The sequence below is a fragment of the Bos mutus genome, chromosome 1, assembly GCF_027580195.1.
Source record: "Bos mutus isolate GX-2022 chromosome 1, NWIPB_WYAK_1.1, whole genome shotgun sequence".
Lineage (NCBI taxonomy): Eukaryota > Metazoa > Chordata > Mammalia > Artiodactyla > Bovidae > Bos > Bos mutus.
In genome coordinates, this window is record NC_091617.1 from 53,122,612 (window position 1) to 53,130,462 (window position 7,851).

Consider the following 7,851-nt stretch of genomic DNA (forward strand, 5'->3'; position numbering starts at 1 on the left):
GTGTCCCAAGTCATTTTATAAGACCAGCATAGTGCTTTCAAAAAAATACATATAAAAATCCTTAATAAAAGAAAAGAAAATTAAAAAAAAGAAAAGCAAATTATAATCAGCAATATATAAAAAGAATTCTGTATCATAATCTAATTGGAGTTATTCTAAGAATACAAGGAAGGTTTAACAGTTGAAAATCAAAAAAAGAGAGAGACAGATAAAAATTATCATCTCAACAAATACAGAAAAAAAAAAAATTGACCAAATTCAGCAACCATTTATGACTAAAAAGCAAAAACAAAAATTCAAAGCAAAGTGGTGATAGAAGGAAACACTCTAACTTTGCTATCAGGGTTATGCCAGCCTTAAAACAAGACAAATTTGTTATCTTACAGTTCTGGAAGTCAGAAACCCAAAATGAGTCTCACAGGGCTCAAATCATGGTGCTGTCACCAGACTGAGTTCCTTCCTCAAGACACTGTATGAGAATCTACTCACTCACCCACTCCAGACTCTAGAGGCTGCTCACCTTCCTTGGTGTATGGCTCACTTCCATCTTCAAGTTAGCAATGACCAGTCAATTCTTCATCACACTGCATCAGTCTGACTCTGACTCTACCTCTCTCTTCCACATCTAAGAACTCTTGTGATTACACTGAGTCCAAATGGTTAATCCAGGAGAATCTTAAGGTCAACTGATTAGCAATCTTAATTCCATCTACTACCTTAACTTCTGGGGATTAGGACACAGACATCTTTGGGAAACCATCATTTTACCTACCACAATCTGTACCTCCACATACTATCAATTTTTCATCATTATTTAGTTGCTAAATCGTCTTTGGGACGCCCTGTATTGTAACCCGTCAGGCTCCTCTGTCAATGGGACTTCCTAGGCAAGAATATTGGAGTGAGTTGCTATGTCCTTCTCCAGGGGATCTTTCTGATCCATGGGAAATCAAAATCTCTGCTTGGCAGGCAAATTCTTTATCACTGAGCCACCAGGGAAGCCCCACTATCAATTTACCCCCTGGATTATTTCAGAGAAGATCCCAGATATTACACCATCTCATTCATAGCTATTTCAGTATGTATTTTTAAAAGATAAGAATCCTTTTTAAAAAGAAACAATCTGGACTTTTCTGGCAGTCCAGTGGTTAAGAATTCACCTTGCAATGCAGGGGACATGGGTTTGATCCCTGGTGGGGAACTAAGATCCCACATGCTGAGCAGCAACTAAGCCCAAGCTCCACAACTAGAGAATCTGCACAGCAATGAAAGAACCTGCATGCTGCAACAAAGTAAACATTTTAAAAAAAGAAAACAATCACACCTGAAAAATAATAACAATGACTTCTTAGGATCATGAACTATCCAGTCATTATTTAAATTGGGCTTCCCTGGTGGCTCAGCCAGTAAAGAATCCACCTGCAATGCAGGAGACCCGGGTTCAATACCTGGGTTGGGAAGATCCCCTGGAGAAGGGAAGATTCCCCTGGAGAAGGGAATGGCAACCCACTGCAGTATTCTAGCCTGGACAATTCCATGGACAGAGGAGCCTGGTGGGTTACAGTTGAACGGGGGTACACAGAGTTAGATATGACTGAGCAACTAACACTTCCATAATTTTTAGAATACTTTACAGCTTATTTGAAAGAGAATTCAAATAAGATCCATACATGACATTGAATAATATTTGATTAAAAGAGTAACATTTCTGAGGGTCCCTAACATTACTTTAAATCACTTAATTATATTGTCAAATACATACATACATGAGAACTGAATATAAATTACTCATGTGTATCTCTCATGTATCTACAGAAAAGAAAATATCCTTGAAGCAAAGCTGTGGACCCAGTTTTGAGAAATGTGATTCCTATATCACTGTACACAAAGCTCATTTTAAAGTTAGTTGTATCATGTCCTGTGACAGTACTTCATTGTTGCCCAAAACTGTTGCTTAATTTCATCATTTAATTAGCATTCTTCAGTAACATTTTTGCAATCTCGGTTTACCAGTCACTTTTCCTGGACTTCCCTAGTGGCTCAGTTGGTAAAGAATCTGATTATAATCCAGGTGACCTGGGTTTGATCCCTGGTTTGGGGAGATCCCCTGGAGAAGGAAATGGCTACTCACTCGAGTGTTATTGCCTGGAGAATACCATGGACAGAGGAGTTGGGCGGGCTACAGTCCATGGGATCCCAAAGAGCTGGACATGACTGTGAGACTAACTTATGCTTTTTCCTAGGTAGGGAAACACAAAGGTGAAAAAAATAACTTGGTCAACTGCTCACAACAGATTTTTCAAAAAGTTATATATATTATCAAAACAACTATAATGTAAGCTATGTGAAGGTGGGAAGCCTAATCTTCATGTTTCCCAGGGACCCAACAAAGTGCTTTCAAAAAGTTGGTACTCAATCAGTATTCAGTAATTGATTAGACTTGAAAACCTATATTCAATTGCTCAGTTAAATTTGGCAGACAAACCTGGAGAGAAAGAACCGTGCCACCGTATTTCTCTTTTTCATTTTGCATGAAGAAGCAGCGAGTGCATTTGTTTTCATGTTGACAATTACGATGAAGAGAAGGATGCTTGGAGATAGTGATGGTGCAACAGCCACTGTGGCAATCTGGAGCTGAGCAAGTCATAAAGCTGACCTCGGCGGGTGCAGAGCTTCACCAGTCAGCATAATAGATGGATAGCTGTTATGGCTCAACAGTGATCGATGAAATTTGCTCAGAATAGCACAACACATTCAGCTCTTTGGGGATCATGAACATTTATCATTGATGATTAATCCTTTCATGAGTCCATTTCGAGGTTAACAGAGCTCCTTTATTGCATTTTTGTTCCCTGTCTATCAGTCCCACCGTACCACTCATTCAGAGAATGTTTACTTTCTGGGACCATGCTATGTATATAACTGAAATGAAAGGCGCTCAGTCATGTCTGGCTCTTTGTGACCCCATGGACTATACAGTCCATGGAATTCTCCAGGCCAGAATACTGGAGCGGGTAGCCATTCCCTTCTCCAGGAGATCTTCCCAACCCAAGGATTGAACCCAGGTCTCCTGCATTGCAGGCAGATTCTTAACCAGCTGAGCCACCAGGGAAGCCCACAGATCCTGAATATTGAATCACAGAACTACATGGCAGATTTTTCCCAGCTCCAAGGATTATCTCACAGTCTATTTTCCAGCATGTGCATAGTTCTCATACTATCTTCTACCATATAAACTTCTGGCTTATGTCATCAGACAACCTGGTACAAATTTCCATATAATATCTGAGAGGGATTAGACATTAATATATGCTAACATATTTTTAAATAATAGACTAATGTTAATTCTCAAAGGGAAAATCTGAGAGAGGGTACATTAAGAGAATGCCGATGAGTTTTGAACACATGGAACATGCTGCTACCATCCAAGAAGTTAGGTAAAATTAGGTGACTTGAGGAGAATAGGACAAAAAAGACACTAAAAAAGAAGAGCTGTATCACAATTACATAAATCTTGGGTGTTCTATTCATGTCCATACTCATCCCTGGCTACATCATAAATCCTTTAAAAGTGGAGATCAGATTATGCACCTCTTTACATTCTGACTGTAGAACTCTGTGTGCTGCATAGACCAACATCATTGCCATCACCTGGGAGCTTATTAGAAATGCATAACCATAGCCCTCATCCCAGACATATTCAATCAGAATCAGTACTAAAAAAAAAAAATCCAGGTTATTTCAATGTACGTTAAAGTTTAAGAAACACTATGGTACTAGCACAGGGCTTCCCAAGTGGAGCTAGTGGTAAAGAATCCACCTCTCAAGGGAGGAGTCATAAGAAACTCGGGTTCAGTCCCTGGGTTGGGAAGGTTCCCTGGAAGAGCTCATGGAGAGAATCCCATGGACAAAAGAGCCTGGTGGGCTACAGTCCATAGCGTTGCAAAGAGTCAGACATGAGTGAAGCAACTCAGCACTATCCACAGTACTAGCCTTATACACGTTAAGATTCAATACATGTGTTAATTACTCTCAAAAAACAAAGGTTTCATAACCTGTTAAAAATACCAGGTGTGAAGATCTGAGAGAGAAAATATGTGAAAACAGTTTGAGATAGAAAGATAAAAAACATGCATATACCAGGAATATTATAATTTTGGGGGGAACCTGCCATAATTATATGCCAGAAGAATAGGGTGTTCTAGAGGATCTTTCTTCAAAGTAAGATGTTTGCCTCTGGATGTGTGCAAAACAATCCAATCGGGTATAGGTATAAAATTTTAGAATTTTTATTTTTAACAGGAGCTATCCAGGTGTCCATGCTAAATTGCTTCAGTCATGTCCAGCTCTTTGCGACCCTATGGAACATAGCCTGCCAGGCTCCTCTCTCCATGGGATTCTCCAGGCAAGAATACTGCAGTGGGTTGCCATTCCCTTCTCTAGGGGATCTTCCCGACCCAGGAATTGAACCCGAGTCTCTTATGTCTCCTGTACTGGCAGGCAGATTCTTTACCACTATTTACCACTAGCACCTCAATATTCAGGTTGGCATTGTTACCTATGCTCAGTATGACAGACAGCTTGTGAGATCAGCAGTAGTACTCTCAGCCTACTGAAATTTTCTGCAGTTTATGTGTGGCTTTAAGCGACTGTAATTAAATGAACAATTTTAAAAGATTCCTTCAAGGGATACAAAAGGAAAGCAATGGCAAAAAGAAAAAAAAAAAAAAAAAAAAAAAAAAAGGCAGAACAGGCATTTATATGGGGCTTCCCTCATAGCTCAGTCGGTAAAAAGTCTGCCTGCAATGTAGGAGACTCAGATTCCATTACTCCAGTATTCTTGCCTGAAGAATCCCATGGACAGAGGAACCTGGCAGGCTACAGTCTATGGGGTGGCAAGAGTTGGACACTACTTAGCAACTAAACCACCACAGGCATTTATATCCTTATGCAGGCTCTTAGTCATATTCAAGGCAAAAGCAGTGGCAATAAAATCAAGTCTGATCTGAAGTAAGCCCAAAATTCCTACATTATTTTTAAAGCTTTATAGAGGTATTATTGATAGACAAATAACTGCACATATTTATTGTGTACAATTTGTTCATTCTTTTTTCCACTAAATATATTAAACATTTAAAAATTATTTAAAGGTACCCATATAACCCCTCGGAGAAGGCAATGGCACCCCACTCCAGTACTCTTGCCTGGAGAATCCCATGGATGGAGAAGCCTGGTAGGCTGCAGTCCATGGGGTCGCTAAGAGTCGGACACGACTGAGCGACTTCGATTTCACTTTTCACTTTCATGCACTGGAGAAGGAAATGGAAACCCACTCCAGTGTTCTTGCCTGGAGAATCCCAGGGACTGGGGAGCCTGGTGGGCTGCCGTCTATGGGGTCACATAGAGTCGGACACGACTGAAGTGACTTAGCATAGCATATAACCCTTAGTCAAAGCTATGGTTTTTCCAGTAGTCATGTATGGATGTGAGAGTTGGACCATAAAGAAAGCTGAGCACTGAAGAATTGATGCTTTGGAACTGTGGTGTTGGAAAAGAGTCTTAAGAGTCCGGGAGATCCAACCAGTCCATCCTAAAGGAGATCAGTCCTAAATATTCACTGGAAGGACTGATGCTGAGGTTGAAGCTCCAAGACTTTGGCCACCTAATTTGAAGAAAAGACCCTGATGTCTGGAAAGATTGAAGGCAGGAGGAAAAGGGGATGACAGAGGATGAGATGGTTAGATGGCATCACCAACTCAATGGACATGAGTTTGAGCAAGCTTTGGGAGTTGGTGATGGACAGGGAAGCCTGGCATGCTGCAGTCCATGGGGTCGCAAAGAGTTGGACACAACTGAGCGACTGAACTAACTGATATAACCCCACCATCACTGAGGCCGGAGCTTGCTCTAAGAGTATATTGCCATCCTTTATAAAACAGGCTTTCCAGTATGGACTGGAAAGCTGATAGTCTGAGATTTGAGGATACATTTAGTGAAAAAAAAAGCACAGAGCAGAATGATACAGAAAGTGAGTTATATTTTATGGAAAAGAAGAATCCACACATTTCTTTTAAAACTTAATTATACATCACTGTAGTAAGGCAACTATATTTCAGAAAAAAATTTAAAAATTACACTGTAAAATTTTTGAAAACTGGAGTCAAAGTGAAGACCCTATATTCTAGAAAAGGAGTAGTAGAGTCATATTTAAGGATAGGAATTAGAATAGCTTTAGACCTCTCAAGAGCAATACTGGAGACAAGAAGACAATGAAAAAATGCCTTCACAAATCTGAAGAGAAATTACTTTTCTTTTAGAATTATATATCCAATAAAACTATTACTTAGCATTAGGATAGAAAATGGACATTTTCTAACATGCAATTTCCTTTAAAAAAATTTACTCCCCCAAAACTCCTTCTCAAGAAGCCGTAAGATATGCTTCATTAAAAAACAGTCAGGCTAACAAAGAGGGAAAAATGGAGTCCAGAACACAAGGGACCAAAGCCAAAAAGCAGGGAGGTAGCCAGGTCCTGTAGTCACAGCAGTGGCTGAGGCTGCCAGGGGGGCGCTGGCTGCCTGACTGGAGAGCGAGCCAAGGACATCCTGGGTGAAGCAGGGCTGCACTTGGACGAGCTGAACAAGCAGCAGGTATTGGACCCAGAGGTTACCCAGCAGGCCAGAGAGCTCAAGGAAGAGTGCAAGGACTTTGTGGACAAAGTGGGCCAATTTTAGAAAATAACTGGTGGTTTAATTGAGCTTGTTGACCAACTTGCAAAAGAAGCAGAAAATGAGAAGATGAAGGCCACTGGTGCTCAGAACTTGCTGAGATCTATAGCAAGATAGAGAGAAGACCAATAGCAACAACTCCAGGCACTAACAGCAGAAAAGAATGCAGCCTGAAGGGTATCGCATTGAATATGAAGCTTTGTGGAAAGGAGAAGCAGAACAAAATGAATTTATTGACCAATTTATTTCTTAGAAATGAACTGAAAATTTCGTTTTCTAGCAGGAGGGCAAAAAAAAAAAAGAAAAGAAAAAGAAAAAAATCCATAATGCCCAAACCCAAAAAACCTCTGTATCATCCTGGTGACCTAATGACCCAGGAGTGTGGTGTGAGATGGCATGAAGACCCGCAGCATCTCTGAAGGCAGGAGCACAGAGCTGGGGAGCTTCTTTTCAGATGTCAGTGTTTACCTGCAGGTGAACACTCAGTGGCCACTGTGGTCCAGGCTCTCACCTCTTGCACTCTCAGTCTGAACTGAGCAGCATGTAAACTTTGATTTTTTTTTTGGTAAATTTTCATAGTTTTGGGAGGAAAATAAATAAATTATTTCCAAAATAAAAAATAAAAAAGAACGATGAAGGTAAAAGATGGTGACAAGAAACTTAATCAGCTGATTTAAGAAAGAAATGGAAAATCTTATTCTATTCAAACTGAGGGTTATAACCTGGGAGCAACCTCTCAGAAACCTCTGAGAACTCTTCCGCTCATTAGAAGTCAAAGCACAGTTACCTAAATTTCTGAGACAGAGCGCTGTACATAAGCACAGTTTATACAATCCAGGTCTACAGGTAGAAAGTGAGGAGTGGCTTGTGGGTCACTCATGGCCCCTTACAAGATTAAGAAGAAAGGTTTATCTCCCCAGGAGGTGGGATCCTTAATGAGATAAAACAGGAAGTTTAGGAAAGTTATCTCCTAAGGAGGTCTGGAAGGGAGGAGGCCCCAAAAAAGAAAAATTTTATGTTAAATCTGTCTTGTCTTGCAATACAATGTGAATTTTATTTTATCAGAGGAAATCCTGAATAAGAATTTGCACTGTCCTAGATTGGGTGAATACTCATTTGTGGG

The 7,851-nt window shown here is 40.2% G+C and overlaps 1 pseudogene; it reads left to right on the forward strand.

The window, feature by feature from the left end:
* The window catches only part of LOC102271292 (intraflagellar transport protein 20 homolog pseudogene), a 49,368-nt pseudogene extending 42,387 nt beyond the window's left edge, over window positions 1-6,981 (forward strand).
* Window positions 6,982-7,851: the final 870 nt, after the last annotated feature.